General features: G+C 42.4%; 1 pseudogene; it reads left to right on the top strand.

Moving 5' to 3' along the window:
* The first annotated feature begins 4316 nt into the window (after positions 1-4316).
* The window catches only part of LOC120972804 (uncharacterized), a 176518-nt pseudogene continuing 174834 nt past the window's right edge, over positions 4317-6000 (top strand).

Raw genomic sequence — 6000 nt, 5'->3', positions numbered from 1 at the left:
TTTTATTTTATCATTAGGAGTTTGTAGCCTGCCAATTATCCCCACCACTATATTGAAGTTCTTGCAAGATGTTCGGATTCGGAATAATTTTACTGAATGTATTATTGCCATTTCCATGATGTAGGGCACATGTTCAGGTTGTTGCACTGAACTTTCTTATATATCTATTTACATCCCATTTGACTGTATTCGCTAGACTTCTGCTCGACAACATTCACTGCTCAAGAATGAAACCGGAAGAATAGAGAGGGCGATTGTAAGACGACATTGGTTAAAGATGCTTTTTATCTGGCAGGCAAATGCAAGTTGGGACTTGGGAAAAGAGACAAGCAAAAGTCCTTGTATATTCCCTTCCTGTTTTGTTCATCTTTATAATACCATATGAGGATATGCCCTTCAGAATTTCATGATGGTTTCCCACTTTCAATATATTTGACCAGAACGTAAGATGTGTCATGGTTAACAAAGCAACTAAAACAAGTATGTATACCTATTTGTGTTTACAGAAAAGAATCACAACACAATGATAAACCAAAGTAATTCAGACGTGACTAGCCCTTGGAGTGATATGTGGGGATCTCCGACGCGATAACGGAACACCTTCCTCGAAACGAATGTGTTCCCTTTACTGTCCATCCATTCCTATATGGTTGCCTTGCTGAGTCTGATTAATAGAAACCAAACAGAAGACGAAGAAGCATCAGAGAGAGCGAACAGAGCGATGATAGCTGCTAGTCCATGGAGAGAATACTCAATGAAAGGTGCCGATAGGCCTCCGAGATACAAACTTCTAGATGCAGTAGGCAACAAAGAGTAGTAGCAGAACAGAGGAATATTTATTCTGATTCCTACTTATATCGTTTCATCACATTTAGCTACCTGCATAGTATAGTCTAATGGTGTGTAGAGATAGATAACCAAGAAGATGTAGCTCCCTTTTTCTTTCTGCCAAGATTCTCATTTTTCATCTGTAAATGGTGATGCAGCCCATGTTGACGACCTGTAGAGTACACAGACCAAAATTGTAAAACATTCAGAATGTAACACCAAGTATATATAATGTACATTCACACATAGGCAACTTGAGACCCATCTTCTCTTCTCCGGTTTGTGCTTGTGCAGATGAATTCCGGGGCAAATTTCCTTTGGCAGCAGCCCGGCCGCCAACCACCGACAAACATTGGTGTCGGACGGCGCCAACATCTGCCAAAGTAGACCCTGCCCATCAATTCAGCTGCACATCTTCTATCCAATCATGATCACAACCAACTCTCCGTGCTCCCCCTCGTGTGGCACTCTGTTTCATCTGGGGAGCACACATGGTTAGGGATCATCCGGCAGCAGGGGCATTTCTACCCGTTCTCGTTTTGCATGGTGCAAGGCAGCAACGTGCTTTGCAGCAGCTATGCACCTTTTTATGCTCTGGTTGCAATGGCACAACGAGGATCGAACTGAGGATATACTCTAGGACAATGCCAGGCCTAGACTGAATGATGCTTCATACAAGGCTGAATAGGAGAGGCCTGTAAAGAAGAATCAGATACCTGCTAAGAAATCAGGTTATGGGCATCTCCTCAATCCATCTGCTTCGCAAAAGCAGAAATCTTGTCTCTAATTTAGCGTCGTGATCTAACATCATGCAGAAATCTTGATGACCTAATGTACAAAAACACAATCAACCAGAGCTTTGCGACCCTTGCTATGTTCTTTTTTGCGGGATATGCGAGTTCTAATTCTGTATATCGATCTCATGATGGGTAGTGTCCTCTAAATTCCATCGTGTAACTTTAATGATGTATAGTTTCCCCACAAACTATTATTGCACATGATTATGAAAAATCACAAATAAGTAAATACGCCAGACCTTTGTTCTAAGACAATTAGAACCGTTTTCCTCACAATTGTGCGGACACCATGCTAGTTATCACTAAAGGGTGGGCCATGACAATTAGCACAGTAATAGCAAGTCCAAGCAATATAGCAGGATTGTAAATCTATAATGTAAGGAGTGATGTTTGATTTTTGGTAGCCTGTGAATACGGAGATCACTAAATTCACTGCGGTGATTTCGGTTGTTGCTGAAATATTTCTGAAATTGAAAGTGAAAACCATATGGACTCATATATTTTTAGTGGAGAAAACTACTTGTACAAATCTCCTTGCAAAAAAGAACTGTATATATCTAAAGATATTAAGTACCCGAGATATGTCAACAACTCAAGCTCAGGTAATGGGAGCATGTGGACCTAAGACCCATATTGAGTTCCGGTTTTCTTTGAAATACACTGTAGCTCTAGTGAAATTTGAGTGGGTCCCACTGGGCTATGCATAGACTCCCCTCCCCCTCGCTTGAGTTTCGGGAGGACTGGGTTGGTTTCAAGTGGGTAATCGGCAATGCATAATAAATAGCAACTTGATAAAATTAGAGGAACTAAAGTAAACGGGCAAACTTACGGTTGCTTTAAAAATATCCAAGGGCCTAACTCAAATTGCAGTGGTTGTGCGATTTGGTTGAAACTTTTTATGTAGTGCATCTCAAATAGAGAAACACCCCCTTATGTGACATTTTAGTTGCACTACACAAAACACTCTTACAAAAAAAGTGCGTTATGCAGTACACTAAAAAGTCACAACAATAACGATGTTTGTCCATAAGCATGCTAGCACAAAACATAGAACAAGTTTATTTACTATACTTGATAGTCAAACACTTAGTAATGAAAGTGATAGTATAAAGTGTAGTATTACAGTGGTAACGTCTCAATAAATATCATAAGCTTGTCTGTTTTAAGCCATATATAGAGGTTCTATTTATTTCGGTCTGCTGGTGCTCCAAGGACGACGGCGTGGTGCCGTGACCATCACGACCTACGAAGACAAGGGGTGGAGGTCCACGGTGGTCTGACGAGTGGCGAGGGGAGTGTGTGGAGGAGCGGCGCGCCACATTGAGTTTGCTGCGCGACGCAAGGTATACCGAAGGTGCAAGGAGGAAAACAGGATGCGAGGGGGGTAAGATCTGAACAACACAAGATGCGCTAATCACACGGTTGAGGGTTGACCGGCCGAATTTTGGGCCGGTTGACCGGCGCCTAGCGCGCGCCTTTATTATTCCCCAGAGCACCTCACTGGCATAAAGTTGGAATGGAATCGTGGAAAGGCGAAAGGCGACACGATCTGCTAGGGAGAAAGGAAATTGGATATTCGATAGCATGTTCTTTGGATGGACACTGCATGCATGCGGAAACTCGTCCACGCTCTTCGGTTCGGCCGTTGCAACTTTGCTCCGGCATTCAGACGTGGCCGCACGACAGGTTAGTGATATACTGCTAACTATACTCCATAGACTTCATCGAAGTCTAACTTTCAGATTTGGACTTTAATCTGTAATAATGGAATATGTAATCCAGATTTGGACCAAAGTAAACGGGATCTAGCAGCAAACTGATCCCTGAGCATCGCTAGCTACTTTCCAGGATAGATGCGGATTTATTCCTCTCAACTGAGGCCACTGAAATAAATAAGAGCGGAATATAGCACGAGCAAGAAAGGCGAGTGATACGTAGGATATCCGAGAGCATGTCCCCTGGTGGTTCTTGGTTCCTCAGTTTCGCAGAGACTCATCTGCAGCCTCTCTGATCTGACGGTCGTGATTTGCTCCCGAGCATGGAGAGCACGGGCGAGAGGGGTCTCACTCGCACGGGCTTCATCGAAGTTAACTTTCAAAGTGTGCAGATTTTCAAACTTTTATTCTCGTGGGAATGCATATTTTAAACTTGTATAGACCGGATATCAGTGGAGGCACGGCACGTTGAAGTTTTCAAAAATGATGAAAAACATTTATGATTTTGCTTTGTGATGTAGCATACGAGTTTTTAAAGTTCAAACCAAATTTAATACTACCATCTAGCTCCTGGAACATAGATCTTAATGTAAGATCTCACGAATATAGCATCGACTGAGACAAAACGAAGTCTTAGTCAACTGAGACTTAGTAAGACTGTTTTAGAGAAAAAAATGGTCTACCACGATGCAAACTTTCTCTAGACTAGCGGAGGACATGCCACTTGCTCAATGGCTGGTAGAAATAAGATTAGCAGTCTAATCCACTGACCTTTAGAACCAAACCGAGTGTTTGTAACGCCTATGGGCTACAGGCGGAGAATGCCTCCTCGGCATTGATAACTTGCCTGTCTTACTATGTTTCCCTCTAATCATCAATGAAAAGCTACTGCGCCGATGGAGACAATGGAGCTCATACAGACGATAAGCTGCTCCGTTGTTAGTGAAAACCTTGTCTACCTCTGGCTAGACCAAAGATGGCGGCGTCCTTGGGTGTCGCCCCCTTTTTGAAGGCTTCGTCGCGGTCGCTCCTTTTCCTTCATGTTGCTCTAGATGAAAATCTTGACCCTTTGGGTCAGGCGGTGGCGACGCTTTGATGTCGTGTCCTTCATGAAGGCACCGTCTTGGAGCTCATGGTACGTCAGCGCTCAGCTTCGTCTCTTCGCGGTGCTTGTTCCCAGTTGAGACCTCCATTGTCACCATAGTCATGCTTATAGTACATATGTTGATTATCTTGGAGTTGTATGGGGTGGTGTTGCTGAATCTCAACACCTATGTATCTTATCTTGGATGTGTGTGGTGTCGTGTTGTTTGGATCGTTTGTATGCTAGCGTTGCTTTATATATAAAGTGGGACGAAATCCTTTATCGCTAAGAAGCTGCTCCGCGGCATTTTTGTCAAAAAGCACATTTCCCTACACGGTGTAACTAATGCCTTGATCCGGTGTGACTTTCTCTCCCTGTGTTCATCTTCCTTCCTTCTCTCTACAACTTGGCCACAATGGCAAGACACAACTAAACTCATTAAATGCAATTCACTTAGATAGAACACAACACATAAGAAACAATGCATTATGGTGGTTGTCTCTAATTTTCTTGCACCACCTAGGATAAAAGGAAAAGAGCCAATGCATTGAGAGCATCCTAAGGTTGCGCTACCTAGTCTACAAGTCAAAGGTTTCTCCTCCTCTCTCGACCAATTGCCATGTTCACCAGACCGGGAGATCGAAGCACCATTATGCACAACACAAGGTAGATAGATGTATCTGAAGACATATTGGAGTTTTCGGCACATCATTAATCCTAAACCTATGTGATGGTTGTTATGAACGTAGGATACAGATGTATATGCTTCCGTCCTAAATTTCATTATGCGGGTCTCTCTTCTCCTATTTCCAGTAAGATGTTGCCATCTCACTCAATATGTTTAACTCCATTTTATTTAATCTGTAGGTGTGGACAAACTCTTCTGTAGCTATGATACATTGGGAATGGCTGGTGGGTGTGTTTTACCCTTGTGTGTATGAGCATAGTACATGCTAACCACTGTACTTGAAAAGTAAATAAAGTGGCTATTTCACACTTGGAAATTTTGGTGCAATGAGTAAACCCGCACTTACTAGTCCTTCCATCATATATACCTTCATCGTTCTTATATGCTAGAGATGTGTGATTGACGACATTACCCATGTAAACAAATATGCAGACTATATCTCCCTCTGTTCACCCTAGCTTCATATCTTGAAGTGAGAAAAAACCCTGTCACAATTGCTATTTTGACAAGACCATGCCTTATGTATGAGCGGCATTGGGAAAAATGATTCAACGACCATGGAAGCTTTTAGCCCCAAGCCTCTACCATGCTACCAAGATATCCTTCACTCTCTAGCGCATGCTTGCGCTGATCACTTTGACTTGTGATGGATTGCCACATCCATCCTCGGTCATCGAAAGCTCTACATTGGACTAGAGGAAACACCATCCTGTATTTCTTCAGAAGGATCATGTATATATGGTACAAAGTGGAATGCTAATGTGAAGTTAGTCTGAGAGTTGAAAAGCTTAAATGGCACAGATTTGGAAAGCTTAAATAACATGTATTGGACAATTGTAACATACTGAAATAGCATGATAGCTCATTCAGATTATACTCCAATTATAT

This window comes from Aegilops tauschii, chromosome 1 (genome assembly GCF_002575655.3).
Source record: "Aegilops tauschii subsp. strangulata cultivar AL8/78 chromosome 1, Aet v6.0, whole genome shotgun sequence".
NCBI lineage: Eukaryota > Viridiplantae > Streptophyta > Magnoliopsida > Poales > Poaceae > Aegilops > Aegilops tauschii.
The sequence above is the reverse complement of the archived record's forward strand: the minus strand, read 5'-3'. Positions and strand labels throughout refer to the sequence as shown.